The sequence below is a fragment of the Aythya ferina genome, assembly GCF_964211825.1.
Source record: "Aythya ferina genome assembly, chromosome: 8".
Classification (NCBI taxonomy): Eukaryota; Metazoa; Chordata; class Aves; order Anseriformes; family Anatidae; genus Aythya; species Aythya ferina.
The window spans coordinates 7,873,134-7,893,156 of NC_140304.1; the positions used below are offsets into that span (position 1 = coordinate 7,873,134).

The following is a 20,023-nucleotide window of genomic DNA, read 5'->3' on the forward strand; positions in this document are numbered from 1 at the left end:
AAAAGTTTCTAAACCTAGGTCAGCATGCGAACATCTGATTTTTGAAGGTCTAAAGTAAATGAAATAAACTCATACAATTTTCTTCAAAGCTTTTCTGTGCAATAGAGCATGTTTTTTTGTTTTGTGTTTGTGATAAAGAAAAAGCCTCTTGTCCACCATAAACTTTCCTCGGGAGCTGAACTTGCAGTTATTCAGTTATTATAGTTATTGCAGTTCTGAGCTAGGAAAAAAAAAATACAACTTAACACAGCAATTAAAAATTGTACCTGAAGTATATGGTAGTATATGGTTATACCCTGAAAATTCACCTTCAACAGTTGTCTACTGACTTTTTTTCCTATTACAATAGTCGTTTGAGATATTTATTTGCGCTAAGAGCTTGGGCACTTGTGTCAAGTAACACCACATTCCTTAAGTTCTCTGTGAGAAGCCATAAGCCTCGCTGGATACTGGCATGTGTGATGCAAGGTGACAGAACTCAGTACTTAACAGGAGAGGGAAATGCATTCTAAATGTAACTGAAGTCCAGTTACAAACTACAGAGTTATATAATTCAATCAAGTCAAATGGAAGAAGCCTATGCTTGAAGTTATGCACACGTGCTCAAGTATCTCATTTAATCAGTCACTAAACACCGTATCTGCAGTAAATGTTTTAACCTGACAAGACTTAAGCAATGGAAGCAACAATGTAAATAATGCAACTTCTTTTTGGATATAGGCTGTTGCTTTCACACATTTTAACTACAATCAATGGAAATGAAAAAATGATGGGATACAATGTTGGGATATCTTCTTTGAATTTCCTGAATTCCTTCCAAAATGCCTTATGGACTGACTATTTAGTATGCATCACCATGCTCCCATACAGCAACGGCTGTTAATCTTCTAAAATGTACAGAAAAGGAAAAAAAACATTAGCTCTACAAACAGGCTTATTTTTGTCTATTTTGCCATTTTTAGTATATGAGCTGTTGGGTTTTCTACAGGGGGAAAATAATTCTAGTAGGTTACTGTAAACTAAATAGCTAAAGTAGGAATTCACTGTTTAACATGCCTAAAAAAATCAGTGAAACAAATTCACTTTTCTTCTCTTCTCAAGGTCAGCCAAGATACCATACAGACTGTATTATACCATTGTATCACATCATAGACATACTGAACGATGAACCTTTAATTCAACAAGCTCAGACTTAAAGTCCAGCACGAGCATGGTGTTAGATGTGCTTTCCAGTGCCTCTGGATATTGCATTCAGTCAGTGCCTCTCCCCCAGGAAAACAACCTCCCCCCCAGAGTAACCCAAAAACTGAAATCAGTCATAAGCATGGCAGGCAGGGCAAGACTGAATTTTTGTCATTGCAATGTGGAGCTGCTGAGATGACCTTAACAGCTCAGTGAGATAACTAGCACTGCTCTGGTTTTACACTGGTAAATCTCTTTTACACAAGAGATGAGGATGTAATTCCCCTTTTGTTGTTTAACCAATTTTAACAAGACGAATTGGGGGTTGGGGGGTGGAGAAGGGTTTCCAACTACTTTCTGAAAAGGTATCTTTGAGTGGAAAAGGCAATCTTCAAAAAGAACAAAAAAAAAAAAAAAAAAACGTTTCCTTTCATTTCTTATCTTCCTGAAATACATATATACAGTTTGTTCCCGGAAGTGCCTGAAATGCCTTCTGGTAGCTTTTAAATAAACATGAAAAATCTCCTTCAGAGTTCAAAGAGTTTCAAATAATGACAGAGAGGAGTTCTTGGGCTGTAACACTGGTGTAAACAAAGGTCAGGAATCACTCTCAATAATTAAAATGCATTATCGTTACTTTTGCACTTTTAGTCTGCTATCACATAACTGAATTAAGCTTGCGCAAAGCCCTACTGTGCTTCCACGGTAATCTTTTCCTGTGCACTAATACCAACAGACCTCAGCCACATTTCTCGGCTAGGAGCTAATGTTTCTGGGTCTGTGTTACTCTTCCATTTGTCAGTAAAGCCTTATTTACTTGCTTCCTGTTATTAATTATGGGAAACGAGATCTCCTCAAACTGTAGGAGAGGCTCTTTTAACTGCTGTCTAGACTTTTCAAGACAAAATATTGATGAGCCCTTTAATGTTTGTGCAGAGACACAAACTGAGCGAAAAAAACATCGTTACCTCTAACAGATTAAGACTCCTTATCACACATCCACACAAAAAAAAAAAAATCCCTTAAATCACTCGGGCTCACATCCTTATTGTTAGTCACTGAAGTAAGGTTTTCTTTCATAGTTGGATACTTTCTTCATCTGTCACACTGATTAATTAACAGCTCACAGTATGAGCCCTGAGCTTAAATAGCCTACTGAAATGAGGAGGAGAGATCAACATTAATATTCCATAAAAAGCTAAGGAGGAAAAATGCTTTCTTTAATATGAAGGGATCCATCTTCTAATAAAAAAATTAACTAATTTATGTTTAATTACATTACACAAGGAGATGAAAGTGCATGGCCTGTGAAGGAAGATAGCAGCAGAGGATTAGGACCAACGTTAAAGACAAAATGTTTTAAATTAATCTGTTGGTTGGAAAGAACCAGGTCTTGAACATCAGTGAAATATTTTCTTCACCATTAAAAAAGCTAGTTTATCAACACAGTAAACAAGTCTACAAACAGAGTAAAATTGCCTGTAGAGATCCATGACATGCAATTGCGTGAAATGGAGATTTTCTAAAACCTGAACACTATATCTTTTTTAGCTGAAACACTGGTAGTTTGTTGCCAGACATACACCTTCCCTGAACTGTTACAGTCTGGCAATTATTTCAAGAGTTTGACTTTCAACAACTACGAGCTCTCCCCCCTTTTTTAGCCCCTCCAGTACTGCTGAGTTGACAAAAAATTACAGATGCAAGAAAAGCTGACAAATGACTACAAGGCCCCTCCTCTCTAGTGCCTCGACAGTCAGAGCTCCTGCCAAAACATGCCTGAAAGCTAGCGAGGAGACAAAGACACAAAGATTCCATTTTCTCGGGGAAAAGAGTTTTCATGTAGAAGCTACCAGAGAGAAGAATAATACTCACAGCAGACTGCCACACGTAGCATTTCAAAAGCAGAGCAGGAGTGTGTGTTTCAAGAAAAAAAAAAAAAGAAAAATTATATTTGATTATTCACTAAACTCAATGAATGCTGTTTAACACATTGCTCTTTTTAAACCAAAAAATGCCATGGGGAGGAGGGGGGAAGCTTCCATAAGGCTGGAAAAACATTTTCAGTGGAGGAGAGCCTTCAGTTCAACAAGATCCAAGCTAAGACTTCACTGCTATTGCTCTAAATCATCTCTTGATAATGGTGTAGTACTCATGCAACCAAAACAAAGTAAAACCATCTTTTTTAGCTCAAAACCATTTGGATATGTTTACTATTAAAAGATTCTTCCCCCAGGGTGTCATTAATAAAGTTGCAATGAGTTTAAAACCCTGGCACCTAAGCACTTCCAAGTTTGCAAGCTTTTCATCGTAAGTTTACTACTTTTGGCTTGTTCCACTGTCGTGACTGGCACTCATCACCGAGCTGGAACGGGTCTGCCTGGGAGCAGGGAGATCAGCAGCAAGGGGAGCACAGACAAGCTGAGTAAATGAAAAAGGAAGAGCATGACTTCTCCTTGAAACCAATCAGGAAGTTGGGAAAGAGTGCAACTGAGTGTGAGAAAATTGGGGACTATTTTGAGTTTCTCATTAATTTAAAAATGAAAAGGATGTTTACAACAACGGCATGTAAGCTTAAAAACTATCAATCATTTTAAGCATGATTCCAACCCATTCAGATGCAGTGGCAAAAAACGGTTGCTATTAAATATAATGTGAGCTCCCACCAGACTGAGAATTTGGAAAGTAGATGTGTAAAATGGAGGCTCCATCACTGGTAAGGTTATCCAAATGCTCACAAATTTGATCATTACTGCTCATCGACATGTAGCATTCTTATAAAGTCACTGCTTAAAACAGCCCTTCTGTGAGGCTGCTCCCACATAAATAGCAGCAGAGCCACCTGAATTTTATCAAGGTCTTCCCCTCCTTCATCAGAAACACTAATGCAGTCTTAAAAAAAAAAAAAAAAATAGAAAACATTACATAGTGAAAAGACTAGAAGTGTGATTGATGCCCTGAATTGACAGGTTTGCAATTGAGGCCCGAATACAAGTGCCAAGAGCCCTCTCCCAGATGTGCTCTGCAGCTGCACTGCTTGGGACGAGAGCAGGCCCCGCTCCTGCATCTGGGGCACCCACAGGAGAGCCCTGCGGGCAGCCAGCCCAGCTTTCCACCCTCTGCTCACCCTCACATCCCCTTCCTGTAGCCCAACCACACGCTGTGGTATTTTCTCTGCCTGCTCAAGACCCAGGCCTCAAGGCCGTGGTGCTCTTCTCGCTCAACCCGTTTGCTGTTCCATGGCCCTTGCTCTTCCCGTCTGTCTGCTCCTGAAGACTGCTCTGATGATAGGCTTAAGAAAGAAAGGACTGGTAATCCTTTGGCTAACTCATAAAACCACTTGAGGGTATCAACTCTGGTCATTGTGCATGATTTGAAATAAATCAGGAACAATAAGTAAACACAAAGATTATACAAAAAAAAAAAAAAAAAAGCAGCCATGTTCCCCTTATTTCATCTGAGAAGGACAGGGAATGCAAGAAAGAACTTTGAACATTACATGTTTCGTTATAACTTTATATCTATTTTTCATTAAAACTCTTCACATCCCTTTAGCTGATCCCACTATCCTCCTACTTCCTAAGTCCAAGCATTTTTGACGTCTGCCTAGCCAGACAGCATCCACGTGCTTTTTGTTCTCTGTGCAATTTACCATCCAACCATCACTCAGATCGCTCAGCCCTCCATCTCGCGTTTATGCTGCCACAAAATCCTCCCTGCTCAGATAAAATGCCACCCTCCCCACATACAGCCATTCGCAGTACCACAGCAAGAGCAGCATTTCTACCCTCCTTCTATTTGGTCTCCTTTCTCCACCAGATAAAACCACCAGCACCTTTCCACTTCCCATCCATGTTACCCATTTTCCCTTACAAGACATCCCCTCTCATGGCTAGCAGTATCTGCTGCAACTGTTGTTTCCCCAGACAGGTATCTTCTTCATCTTGAGAAAAGGCTTAGAAACAGCTGTGCTAGCCTCTAACATCCTACCAAATCCCCTCTTAGACCTCCAGCAATACCAACAAAAGCCAGTCCAGCATCAGTCAGGGAACTGGCAGACCGAACCAGTGTTCCAGATCCTTTCTTTGTGCCTCCAAATACCAGCTCCTGCAACTCGAAGTGCTTGGGTACGCTCCCTCCTGAACTCCACCCAAAAAAGCAGAACTATAGTAGTTTAACACATAGATCAAGAGTGGTTCGATCACCTTATTTCCAGAATTAATACAAGAGAAGACTTCGGTCTGAGGTCAAACTCTGGAAAGAATGCTAAAAGGGGAGCTATATTTATTAAACAAATTAAAAAAAAATAGGGGCTGCAGTTATTGACTAGGTAAAAGATTCAGAGCAAAAAATGAAATAAGAAACAAGATTTATGAATGGAGATTTACAAACATTCTTCTCTAATACAGCTGGTAAAGACATTCTTCAGTCTGACATTAAAAAAAATCTTTTGAGAGAAAATCTAAAATCATATCAGATTATAAAAGGACTGCAGCAGTTGAAAATACTATCACTTGAGTTCACATCATACGCAAGTCTCTTCACTCAACTAGCATTACTTCTCTTTGAATGCTTTTAAATATCATTTGAGAAAATAAAAATAATAAAATTATTTCAAACTATAAAGGCTTTTGGAAATCAACATGAAATGTTGCATCTTTGTTTAACGCCTATTTTTGCAGCCAAGTTCATTTTAATGACCAAATGTCCAGGCAATACATGGTACAGGGTTTGAGAAGGAGACTTGTATTTTAGTTGGCTTTTGTATAATACAGACCTTCAGTGTAAAATTTAACATTAATGGGCATTATGTAATTAAAGTACTGTGTTTTAGTTCCCTGATGGGTGGTATTTTTTTCCATGTTCTGTAAAGTAGACACATAAAAAGTGTGAGATTTTTGAAAGCTGTTTGGAGAGTTCAGCCTTGCGTGTTTCTCCATTAATTGTAAGAGGGTTAGCGTAGTTACACTCAAGATATATCTGGCATTCTCAAAATGTCTCCCATGAAACTCCAGGAAGGTCAGTACTACAAGCCAGTCTTTTAAAGCATATGCTGTATAATTATAGTATTTTGCAGACCACAAGCTCTTCAAAAAGCAATCATTAGACCACTGAAAAGTATATTAAACCTTAAAAAAGAAGTATTTTCAAATCTATACCATATTTACTTGATACCAGACATGTTCAGCTGAGTTCAATGTAATAAGCAAGTGGCTTTAACAAGGAACTCATTACTTCAGTCTTGGCATTTTCAATCTTGAATACTAAGAATTAAAAGGCTTCAGGAATCCCATCACCTGATTGGATGCCATCATCCCACACTTTAAGGACAGGGGAGAGTTATTCCATGGTTCCTCTGGTGCCTCTGAATATTGCAGGCCAAAGATGTAACAGTTTTCAGAACTGTTGAGGAACTGCAAGGTGTTGTGGTTTTTGTTTGTTTTTTTAATTTCATCAGGATTGGTGCATGGTACAAAAAAAAGATTAGACTAATACTTAGACCTGTACTTCTGAGAATTTAAGTAGGATTTAAGACATAAAATGAAATGTAAGCTCCACAAGAACAAAAGACCATAGGTTTGGGCACACAGGCTTGAGTTTTCACAAAAAGATCTTAGCAACATTTATCTGCAGCACTGAAGAATCAGCTCATCTTGTCATTTTGTCATTCTGAATAATCTCACAAAAAAAAATCATGATATCACAGACCTACTTATTTGTGGTATTTGAATTATTGAATATGAGCCTTATTCCACATTATTAATTTTTGTTTAATATTCTGAATAATCTATTTTCAGTCAGAGCTAGCTTGAAGCACAACATACTGAAAATCCAAAGGAAGAATTTGGATAAAGAAGGAGTAGTATAAAAATATTATCAGACCTCTATAATGCTAGTTATTTTTCTTTAGCTAACATCAAGACCAATTATCAACTGATCTAGTGAATATATTCTGAACTATAATACTAAAACTTTTATTTCTTTGCCTTCTAGACAAATCACCACAGAACTACAGAAGAGCAAACAAAGTGAGCCGAGGGCAATTCGACCATCTTCTCTGTCAGTTCCCCAGAAGTCGATGAAGCATATTACTGGGTCTCCAAGGTACTTCCCAGAGATTAGTTGGTCATGCTGTACAATTAGGAAGTGATTAAAACAAGCTGTTTCTTCAATTATATCAACATACTTGCAGCAGTGAGAGCCATTACCCTCTACATGTGTACCTCTCCAAAGTGAGGATATTTATTAGCACTTAATAATGACATGTCACCTCAGCCAAGTGACCAGGCAGCACAGTGGTCTCAGGTACAAGGAAGATGTTATGAAACTCCACCTGTCTCACCTGGGCAAATCCAGTAAGAACATTAGAGCTAAGAGTACTCAAATGTATTTGAACGCTAGGGATTAATCTTGGGCATTTTATTTACTTCAAACATACCTGTAAACCTTTTACAAAAGGTAAATCAACAAAATGTGTAGAGTCTAAATTAAAGAGATGAGGTTTAAAATGTTGTTAAGAAAAGAAAAAAAAGATTCAACAAGACCCCACATAAATGATGCTTTCTAATAAGGCACATGAAAACCTCAGTTACAGAAATCATTATTCTTGGTATTACATGCTATTTTATATTCCCAGCAGGATGCTTTTCATCTCATCAAGAGTTTCCAAGGCTGTTTAGTGTTTCTGTATATGCAAAACAAACTTAAGGGCTCCCCAAAAGATCTGCTAATTAAAAAAAAAAAAAGCCTAGTAAAGTGGTCAGACAGACTGGAACTCAAGTATTATAGGTAAGAGGGATGAAATGAAAGCTTAGAAACTATAATTTCTCTTTCTGTGGTAGGAGCAGAAGCAGCTGTTATAGACTGCGCAAATTAAAGATGTGGCTGACTAAGCCAACAGTCTGGAAACAAGACATTGCAAAAACATAACAGCAAGTCATCTGCACCCCACTTTTAAAAAGCCAAAAATGCTGACCATTTCTTTTTCTCCCTCCCTTCCTGTTATTCTCATCTGTCACAAATATCCTCCAGCTGGTATCCTTCCAGCTTTTGCTCACCAGTTCTAATTTCCCACCCCCGTCTTGGGGAGTTAATAATAATTCCTGGGTCTTTGGACAAGTATTCCATAGTGGGAGTTGTCAGCAAACAAGAAAGGACACTTCTAAAAGAAGAGCAGGTGAAATAACAGAGATGCAGTTCTAAACATTTATTTTTTTGCATATGCGAGTTGTTAGTCAAACATGTAAAAACAATCTTCCCATACTGAACAATATTTGCCATTCTTACAGGACAGTTTCATCTGCCCAGTAAAATCAGCATCTAGATATAGCAATGTCTCAGATTAAAAAAACAGAAAAAATGCCACCTTCTTTCTTGATCCCTTTTCTAGTCTATTTACCTTCCTTCTTTTTAAAAGCAGTTAAAACTAATTGTGTCATAAACAAGTTGAAGCTGTATTCTGTTTTCCAAGTCTGAAAGTGATGGATGTTCGATGTATTTCTGCAAATATTACTTAAAAAAATTAGCCTTTCCTCATACCAGGTTTGGACTATGACCTTCCTGTTATAAGAAGCATTAGCTTAACTTTAATGTCAAATGGCATTGTGAAACTAGAATTTCTCTCAATTTATATTAGCATAAACCTGGCGACTATTTTTGATCTCAGATTATACATCATGAATGAATATCACGTGACCTACTTCCCAAATGTCTGTTCAGACTCAAAACAAGCACTTCATTTCAGATTTGTGTGATACATTTAAGCACTGCCGTTTCAACATTACTCTAAAACAACATTAATAGTGTTGCTGCATTGAAACATTGCATCAGATTTAAGACATGCTGAAGCTCTCCATAAAGATTGTTCATTAAATACACTTTAAAATGTTTAGGAGATTCATATCTTAACTCACATTCAAAATTGATACAAGCAAATTGGGTGCCTTACTTCTTATCAGAAATGAATCAAAGTTCACTTTTAAGGTGTCACAGGGCCTTTTTCTGATGCCTTTACACAAAATAAATTGATTGCCTTTTAGCATTTTCGTACAAGAGTAAGAACATAAGAGAACAGCAAAATAATTCTGAAGGTTAAACCCCATATTCAGTACAGTTTTGTTTTTGTTTTTGTTTTTTTTTTTTTCCTCCTACTGTGAGAGTGGGTATTGGAGGAGGTTCTTTGCATCTCCTCCCACACAGTTTCTGTGCTTCATAAACAGAAGCCAGCTGCAATTTTTTCAAGCCTAGTGGTTAGTTGACATTTACCATTAGTTTATGCTTTCCATTCTATCTTATCACACAGAAGAGGGCTAAAAATGTACTTTTAAGGAGTGGAGATTAAATCTTTACATTTTTAATTCCCCCACATTGAAGGGAGGGGCCTGCAAACAAGATTGTGTGGTGGGGCATAAAGAAGGGGCAAAAGGACAAAAAAGGATAACACTGTACACCAGAACAGAGAATAGGACCAAGGAGTCCTGGTTGTACTGTTACTATTTGCCCATTGGACAACACTTCATTGCACCTCTTGAACAGTTGTACCGATGATGGTGTTGTTTATTTCCCTTTCAATCTCAGTCACTAAAGAATGTAGTGTAGAGTGTTGATTACATTTCTGCTTGACAAACTTGGCAGTGTTATTCAGCAAATGCAAAAAAAAAAAGTCTTGCATATATACCCATTATATAGCAATTTGATGGTAAGGATGGGAGAGGGGAGGTAGAGGTCTAGGACACCACACAAAACACATGTAGCCCCCTCCCCAAATTCTGGTGCAGCCCTGCTGTGCAATGTATGAGTTAAATAAACAGCGAAACAGCTTTAAGGTTTGTATTTTGGTGATTGTCTTGAAAATAAACTCAGTTATTTTAAATACACAAAATTCCTATACCAAAGTATAGATACAAGACGGCAGTGTCACAACCACTATTTTCAACAGTGGAACACGCTTTAAAGTATTCTCAGGCAAACAGGTATCTTGAACACAGTGAACATAGAGAGGGCTTTCATTTAAGGCAAGCTCATACACAAAGGAATCAGGAAAACAGAGGTGATCTGATGAACTGAACTACCCCCAAAATCAGGAAGTCAAAAAAGCTGCACCTATAGTCATTAACAGCCCACTAAAACCTTCAGTGGGAAATTAACCTCAGAAGTTAGTCAGCCAGCAATACTGTGTTTATTTAATGGACTTTTACAGAGCAGAAATCTAGAGTATCTAGCCTTTAATCTGGTGATATTTACTAACAGAGCTTTTAAAAGAGGTAACATTAACAGGATTGCTGTAGATATGAAAAGGAACTTGGAACGTGCAATTACTGGATGGCTCCAAACTTTATCTGATCTCTTTAGGAGCCACAAAAGAAAACCATCTCAGACAGCTCACAACAGAGAGTGCCAGAAAATACCATGCTGTTTTTTTTTTTCTTGGGTCTAGGTCAGGACATTTGAAGACATCCATGACTAAGTATGATTTCTTTTTCCTGTATCAAGGCTGTCATGACAGAACATCACAGACGCACTTAAAAATCGTACTGGCTCACAACATCTGCAGAAACTCAGTAGCGCAGCTGTTCAGTGCACACGTTAAACAGTCAGCACTAAAAACTGTTAAAGTGGGTCAAAGAAAAACCAAGACCTAAACCAAGAAAGACCTAAAAGAAGAATTTCACGTAGGTAACTAGAATAGAATGTGAAAACAGCTTTTTCTCCAGGTCAGCAAGCTGAAAGCTTTAAGAGAAAAGCAGTTTGCAGCAATCCACACAATAGGTCATGAACATTACTTCCTTTTATTGTGTATTGCACTTACGGGGCACTAAATTTTTCTAAGCAGTACCCTAAGCACACTTTCAAGTCCAGCCAACAAACATTTGAATGTCGCAGCAGCCTTTTAAGAGAAAGCTTCAGTACTGTGAGTTTTTAAATAAAGACCGAAATGTTTCAAGCAAGACCAAGTATGCTCCAGTGCTACCTTCTCTTGTTCTTTCAAATTAAAAATGAAGAGCAGCACGTATGGAAAGTAGGCAGAATGTAATAAAAAAATAATCTTTTTGAAAGAAAAAAAGATCACCAGTCTTTAAATAAGGTGGAAACTCACCTGGAGATGGACAGCAGTATGTTTCTTTTTGTAGCGTAATGATTTAGAAGTGCACTCAAAGATGCATCCTTAGTAATAAAAACTAAGCAGAAGGACATTAAGTGCCAAAAATGAGGTGAACCCTATGCAAGCATGATCTAACCATCACCTTTTTTCCCCAGTGATGTCAGCTTTCAAGAAATCAGGCATACCTGTGTTAAAGTACATTAAAAATAATAGTATCTTAGCATGCATGCAAAATCTTTTGAAAGACTTTACTGACTGCAGTTAGAATTTATACATCAAAATAAACACTATAAAGGCCAACAATAAAGGTGAGGTTTTACAAGTTTTTGTATGAACTGAAGACAGGGATTCAGATGAATCAGATGGATTTCTTTTTCTTCCATGAAGGGCTCCTTTTGTTTCATTACCAGGATTTGGTCCTCACACATGCATGTTTGTTGTGTTGTTTGCTTTTGTATTTTAAGCAGCCCTCACACTGCCTGCATTAATTCTAGTTTATGCTATGCACAAATAGAGCAGAATATCAAGTATATACATGACCGCATGGACAGCAAGATGCTTCCGTGCAAGGCTCAGTCAACTAAATGCAAGAATTTCCCATTTCTCCAAACAAAGCTCTTCAGTCACAACTAGTCTCTCACCATACATGTACAGCCCTGACTCTTCATTGCTAAGAACTCTACATCTTTATTATAGTCTTATTCACTAGTCAAGATAAAGAACAGATCTATCCATTACTGTTAATGCTGATTAGAAAGGAAGATCTCTATTCCAGAAAAAGATGAAAAGATGTTTGGGTAAGTTTTTGTTCTGTGTTAGCATAAAGAAAGGTATGTCTAAGTTGTTTTATTTGCTTTGGGGGAAGTAGATCATGGCAAAGGAAAGAGGAGGAGAAAACCTAGGCAACACGATTTTTTGCAGATAGATAGTAGTCTGATAGTTAGGAGTTTCACACAGTATTGGAAACCCAGCTTTCCAGGCCTTTCTCCAAAAATAACAGAGCTTTAACATTCCAGAGGCACACCAAAAACATCAGGCTATCAACCATTCAGGGGCAGCAAGGGGTCTTTTTTCTTCTCCTCACGCAAAAGGGCTTCCCAGAAAAACGTGCATAGAAAAGTGTTTCTTTAAGACATCTTTGGTTTTCCCCATAGGGGAAAAAACAGATTAAATTTTCAACCAGATGTAGTTGCAGTTTTGTTTACGTCTGCAAATGAGAGGGAAAAACTAAAATAATGAGAAAAAACATGCTCTACAAAGTTCTAGTAATACCTTTAATCATATTACAAGCTTAATGCATTACATTAATTTGTTAAATTAACACAGTTGGACTTTTAGATCAAACAGGAGAGAGAGAAGATTGCGATCCAACAAAAGCGTGTTATAGAAGTACTGTTCAAAACATGCCGAGTATTTTCTTGTGCCTGAACCCTAACAAAAGGGTTTTTCCTTGAGGCAGGTATTTTGTCTTCATTTTTGTTGTTTTACTTTTAAATTGTAACTATCTGTTCTGCTTTGTGAAATACACTCCAGTCTGCTGGCATTTCTGTGCATAACAGTTTTCTTAGGACACTTTTGTATTAGTAATAGTTGAAAAAATAATCCCATCACAGGTCTGCATTTTACAAAAGACCACAAGCCTCAGAAGATCACTGTGTGCACGAACTTCACACTGAGTGAACCCATCACATCAATCCTACACAAAGCACTGCAAAGTTCAGTGTTTTTTCTACTCTGAGAGAGTCTCACATCAGGTAGTGAAAGCTAACTCACTTTGTTCTTTGCCCGTGAATGACTTTTTCCAGCACCCCCTCTTTAAATGCAATTTACACGTTGAGGATCTGGAGCCGCAGTACCTGCAGCTGCCAAAGGGCCACGCAAAATGCAGCGGTCCCACTGCATTACAGGCATAAAGGGGGCTGCATAGGGGGACCCTTACAGGGACCCCCACCTTCCCTTTCTCACGCAGCCAACTAAACTCTATTATAATTGATGCAGTATGCAGAAACTAGAAGGCAGCTAATTGAGTTTAAAAGCTATACAGTTGCAGCCTCATTTAGGAAATGCCTCCAGGCTTGCTTGAACATTTACTAATAAAACTAGATCACAAAGCAAAGTGAATATCCAACTCGATGTACCCAAAAGGCGTAAAAGATCCTTTTCTCCATATTCTTAAGCCCACGCTAACCTCTCCAACAAAGTACAGTTCTAGAAATCTGAGAATCTCCATCTCCATTTCTCTCATCTTGAAGGCTGAGCTCTATACTGTTGGCAGTGATTAATCACAATACCAATTACAAATTTCTGTTGCAATAATACATTACAATAATAGATTACACCTGAAATCAAGACCCTGTTTTACTAGATTTTGTTTAAAAATGCAGTGTACAGGCTAAGCATATTATGAAGACAAAAGAGAAATGGCCATACAGTTTAGGAACAGAAAGAAGTCCCTTGATTCCCAACTGATTGAGCCCCTAAACCACATTTCTTGTAAAGCATGATTCCTCTACAATGGAAGACTGTGTGCAGCTGACATGAAGTTGGAAGGAATTGATAGTATCCTGGATTTAAAAGGCTGAGTTTAGGAAGCATAAATACATAGATGTTTCATCCTCCTGTCTTTAAGCTAGCAAGTTTAAAAAAAATAGTTTTTTGTTTACATTAGACATTTCTGTTTGAGGGAGAGGCAGATGGAAACCTCATTAGCCCTGCTATTCTGAAACTTAGCTTGCTATATGTACATAAAAGTCAGTGCAGAAGAGTGCAATTCTTATCATGCACCTTTAAAGACAAAGTAAAGATCTAGGGCTGGTGACCTCAGCACATGAATCCAGCCTTTAAACTGAACTAATCCCTTCAGGTGCCAACAGAGCATGAACTGCAATGCGAACTATAGATTCAGTTCTCAGGTGATGAGTCCATGCTGTTTCATACAGTTTTGACTACATTGCTGTTATCCTGTTAGGTGGGCTATGGATACAAAACCTTCAGTGAGCCTTTTTGGCAGTTTCTAGGAATACTTCCACAGGGGATTCCCCCTTCTTCTTGACACGGGTACAAAAGCCAGAACTCATGCTTTTTATAAGTATGATTCAAAATTGACTAAGACAGCGGAATCTTATTCAACATTATATGGTTCACTAGATAGTAAATAGAAAGTAAATAGAAAGTGTTCAGTTTTTCAAAAAATTAAAAGTAAAATAAAGCTTCCTCACCTCAAAATAATTTTCAGCTTTCTTCAGAGCACTGCTAATAGTATTGTGTCATGATTTAGTAGACAAAGGTCTTTAATAGACAATGGTCTGATGTTGTGATTTACTTGGTTTGGGTTTTCTGATCCTTCTTAAACTCATGGTGCTCATGATTAATATCCTTGGGATTAAGAGGTGCAGATTTCCCAGTAAGCTGAGAGCTATGTATCATCACAGGCCATAGCACAGAACGTCCAAGAAAAAAAAAGAACTGGGAGAGCCCGTGCAAAGAAACTATTCACACAGTTTCCAAAATAAAAGTTTTCCCTCCCCTTTGATACCTCTCCAAATTTTATTTATGGAGATAAAAATAAGGTTAACTGTGCCCCACCACCACCTCCACTTTCCCATACTGTTCTGTATCCACAGGTAACATATGAAGCTACCATTAGAAACATCTACACAAGTGACAGCACCTACAAAACTTCCTGCCATTGACCAGCTGCCTACTAAGGCATTTCAAGTCATGTAAATGATTTGAAGAAATAGTTTAAAACAAAATCCATAAGAGTACCCATAATATTTAATGGAATAATTAGGTGTGGAATGAACCTAGGACCAGCTCCCAGCCCAGACAGGAACATAAAGGAATTTGAGCACATGTGCATTCAACCATGGTAGAACATGTTCTGAAATGCTGCTAAAAAATAGGAAAAAAAAAATCACTGTTAGTCTTGTTCTCACATTCTTTCAAACTTTAAGCTTTCCGAGTCCTGTAAGAACAGAGTGGGAGAAACACTGGAGCTGAACATCTAGATACACTTCTGTAAGTGGGTTTTAATTCTCCTTTATATACACAATGTAATCACAACTAAAGCAAGTAGCATGATGAATAGAAGGTTTTGATCATTGTCTTTTCTACTTTATGTCTCGTTAGGTACGAGACAATTCTTCCCTTACATGGGATTCAAGACACTGTTATTATATGCTCAAACAACTACTGCTTGCACTCACTTGAGTAATATGAATACATTTAAAAGACTGCTTCCCAATGTAATGGTTTATTTCACATGCTTAACCCACATCATTACAGCCATACTGAAAGTATTTCAACAGATATAACTTATCAGATTGTCAAATCATATCCTTGCTGTCCAACAGTTACAGCAGCACTCCACACAGCAAAACAGGAACATCTGCTCTCATGATGGCAGCTGGGAGCACACTGCTACATCAGGAAGTGAACTGTGCTCTCCTCAAGGTTTTAGTTGTTACAGAATATATGCAGGGCTTTTAGAAAAGTTTCTTGAAGGATTACTTGTGTTCAAAGCATTATTTTTAGAAAAGTTACCTGAGTATATCATATGCTTGCATGACAGGGAGATCTTGTGCATGTTCATTCTATATTTAAAACACAGTTGAGCATGGAGAATGGTTTCATTTCAGAAGTTAAGAAATTATTTCTTAAGTAGTGCTAAACCTGAAGATGTTTCGTGTTTTGTTTGTTTTAAAACGAAACACGCTAATAGATTTTTTTCACTAACAGATGTTTTGGTCTTACTTTTAGGAAAGTAAAAAAAACAGTTTGGAAAAATGCTAGCCACTACTTATTTCAAGTTGTCTTTTGCTTTCACATTATTCCTTGCAAAGGCTTTTTGGCAATAAACATAAGAAAAATTACTCATTTACCTTCAACGAAACCTTGTTATATGACAGGAAAGTGACCACTTACAACCTCGGTCTTTATCAGGTAAATGAAGCCAGGCAAGATTAACTTCTTCCTATAAGAATAGTATAAGTACCTTTCACGCCGTCTCTAGCTTTCTGCAGCACACATGCACACTTCACCCACACTTTTTTTTTCAGTTAAGTGAGGGGATTGTGGCTCACTAAATATTTCATTATTATTCATTTATCTTTGCTGATTTCTGCAGGATTGTATGTACCGGATAGTACTTAAATATTATCAGTCTGTTCTGTGCGGAATGCATGCGCACCTTCCCAGCATCACCAAATGCTCTCATACTTATTAGTTAATTGATGAGACTTTTAGTTACTTAGAATTTATTTCTCCACTTCTCAGAAACTGATAATTTTTCCCACTGATTATGCTGTTACAATAGTTTTCTAATATTTATACATAATCCCTCTGAGCAGTATGAAGAACATGAAGGCCAAGTATAGGGAGAAAGATGCTGTAATTTTTTTCTTCATCATTTACCCTAAGTTTTCTACTAGAAAAAGTTGTAACTTAAAAAGCTGAAGACTACATCCACAATCTGAAAACACCAGGCTTTTCTTTCAAAGTCTGTGACCCTTCACAGGTATTAGCACTTCGGTTTGGGAGCAGCTGTTATGATACTTCTAAGCTCTTCCAGGCTTACTCTTCTTATAAACACTTCTACTAGCTTGAAGGAGATTTCAGCAAAGGTAATTAAACTCTAGGTAAATATTAATTTTCTATGGGTTTCAATAATTTGGGAAAGGAAACACTAGCCTACAAACAAAGCTGTTGGCAACATGGGTGCTAAGAAACCATTATTATTCAAAAACAAAAAGAGCAAAAATCTATGCATTTTCAAGTAGTCAGTCACCTTCAACACTATTTTTCAGCATTTGACATATGTAAATTTGATGCTCACTCTAGAGGTACTTCTGTTCATTTTATGTCACACGGAAAAAGAAAAATACGCAAAAGTTTACCCAAAATTCACATTTGTAGAATGCACATCTGCATAAGTTGCACATGATAAACTGTGAACTACGTGCACAGACACACAAGTCTGTTTGCAAAACACAGAATTTGGGAAGTTTAGCACACAAAGTCAGACCTATAATTACTTGAGTTGCACAATTTTTCAGCAGTGGTACATGCTATGCTCTTTTAATTACTGTGACTAGCCATAGTGAGAAAAAGTGCAATCACGCTAATCAAAAAGGTTTTTGTAAGTAAAGATTCCATTGTGACAGCAAGGAGAAGAAAACCTACAATAAGAGCTAACAGTGGTTCTCATTTCTGTTTGCATTTGATTTCTTTTGCTCTGTGAAGCAAAAAGTGAAACTCTAGCCAAAAATGAGGCATAAGTACATTGGCATGGCAGTGAAAGAAGAAACTAGCAACAAATAGAGGAAGAGGAAATAAAGGAAAGCCAGGTTTTTCCTCAATACCTGTAGCCCAAGAATTAATTTGTCTTTTCTCATGACACTTCTGAACAATAGCAAAGAAAACCATCATTTCTACAAGAGAGAAGATAGAAAATGTGCAGTCCCCCCAACATACTCCAAGGTTATACCCATTGCATTTGCTGTTAGAAGTTTTCTATAAACTTAACCTTCCCAGATTTATTACTTACAGGTGTAATTTCCAGTTAAAATTCCTGGACTTACTGACAAAGCAACTTTATTTAAAGCCACTAAACATTTCTTTGAAGAGCTCCCTCCGCCCCCTGCCAAAACTAAAAAGTACTGATTGTAGTAGCCATGCAGAGTGGTTTAAGCAAAAACCTTTTCACTAATATTCAGAAGGGAAGAAACACAGACAGCTGCTTTCACTTGGCCAATATACCTTTGTGCATTTTATTGACTGTTCTAATCAAGATTCCTTCCACAATCAAAGCAGTCATAGGATTTTGTTCAGCGTATTCTAGTACTAGATTTTGAAAGAACCTGAGCAATTACATAAATGCACAGAGTCGGGAGAAAGCCATTTGGATGAGCACAGATTTGAAAGACTCTACTTCAAAGAGGTAACCATGAATTGCAGACTCTGAGTAAAGAAAATTTTCAGTAAGTAAATTCTACTAAAGTTCAGGGTAAATTAATGCCATAGCCTTATTTTTCTTCAGTAATATAAAATAGATCAATTTCATTGTTTTTCTAGTAGAGAAATATGCACAGAATTTTAGGTGTGATTTGTTTTTAAGTGAGAAGAGAAAGTCATACATAAGCACACATATTTAGCACCCTTGGAATTTGAGGCTTGTTTTTAAAACAAAAAAAAAGGAAAGCTTTTCTGAAACCACTTCCCCATCTCTTTAGCAAATACCAAATATTAGTTTTGATTTATTCAGAGAACATAAACCGTATTTGAAATTTGTTAGCCCAGTGTGAATATTTTAAAAGAATCCATGTACTTAACCTAAATTGGAAACAGCTAACATATACCTTGTTTAGGACCAGACTTGTATACAATGAACAAGTCTAAAGGAAAAAAACGTCTACATGCGATTTACAAAGGCTTCATTCTTTTGTTTGCATTCTAACGAGAGCGTAAAGCAATAATGTCTCCCGCTAGAAATGGGGGAGTACTTTAAACAAGTTTCACTTACACAGCATTTTTTCTCTTTTGAAATACATACTTTAAAAATGCTTCACAATTAACATATTGTACACATTTTGCAAGGTCCTCAAAGATCAGGAATTGTTTCTGGAAAGACTCAGTCCAATTTGGCAAACAATTACAGCATACATTACTCTAAGGTGCATTAAATGTCTGGCTTCCGTGAGGGTACAGAAACATGTGCTTTACCCACAGTTAAGTCCAATAAGCAAAACAAAGTCAGTTATAATTTAAAATTGAAAGGAAAAGAAAAAAGGAGAGCAAAGTGAAGGACAACAAGACTAAAAGGCAGGGAACATTACAACAGCAGAGTGGAAACAAATGGGATATTATAACTGGGATGCAGTCACAGGACTCTGTGTAACTCTGTTACAGCTAAACACCAATAGCTTCTGGTGAAATTAGTTCTGTGTGCCACTTTAGTCAAAGTATAAAGAAGCACATTCAAAAGCCAACGAGCACAAAGAAAACATAGTCATGACTATTCACAATAGCGAATTCTGTACTGAATGTGTGAACTGGACATGGGTTAGGCAAAATACAAGCAGCCTCCCTTTGCCTGAAATCTTTGTAGCAATACAAGCCAAGCAATCTAAACAGAAATGGCTGGCTCTGCTAGGAGAAGGGGAAGAAATAAAACCCCACAAAAACAAAAACTGCTTTCCTCATGGAAGAATGGTAACTTTGGACAACATTTGGCACCACAAGTTCAAGGGGTTATTTTATCCGTATTGTAAGTACAGACCCAGAGATTTTACAGTATTCCTGTCTCCATGCTATTGCTTCTTCTGCCATTAATGGCATTTAAATTATAGACCCGCTGCAGCCATGTAGTCAAAACAGCACATCATCTGATGAGACACTGTATTATAATGTCAGTGTGTCTGTGTTTTAACTGTTCTTTCATATACTGTACTTCTTGTCAATCACCCTCTTTCTCTGCCAAAGAATAGATACAAGAGACAATTCTATCTTTAGACTCCACTGAAATTTTGTGCTCAGACAACTGCAATACTTGATCATTCATCACGTAGCCAAGACTCTTGTTTACAACCATGACATTTTTAGAGGTACAAGGACTAGATAAAAACATTTATAGAGAATTTAAACTGAAAAATCAAGGACATGGTTAAGGAGGCAATTTAATTAAAGCACATTATGCTAACTCCTAAACTAAATATTACACTAAAAAGAAATACCTGATCA

The 20,023-nt window shown here is 37.3% G+C and overlaps 2 long non-coding RNA genes across 5 annotated transcripts in view; one reads left to right on the forward strand and one right to left on the reverse strand.

The window, feature by feature from the left end:
- Window positions 1–20,023, forward strand: part of LOC311440424 — a 64,584-nt gene that overhangs the window by 23,460 nt on the left and 21,101 nt on the right. Inside the window, exon 2 of the long non-coding RNA XR_014695396.1 lies at window positions 7,177–7,287. This is a non-coding gene — a long non-coding RNA (uncharacterized lncRNA). The remainder of the gene's footprint in view (window positions 1–7,176; window positions 7,288–20,023) is intronic.
- LOC311440425 overlaps window positions 1–20,023 on the reverse strand; it is a 77,629-nt gene that overhangs the window by 15,041 nt on the left and 42,565 nt on the right. The window lies entirely within an intron of this gene.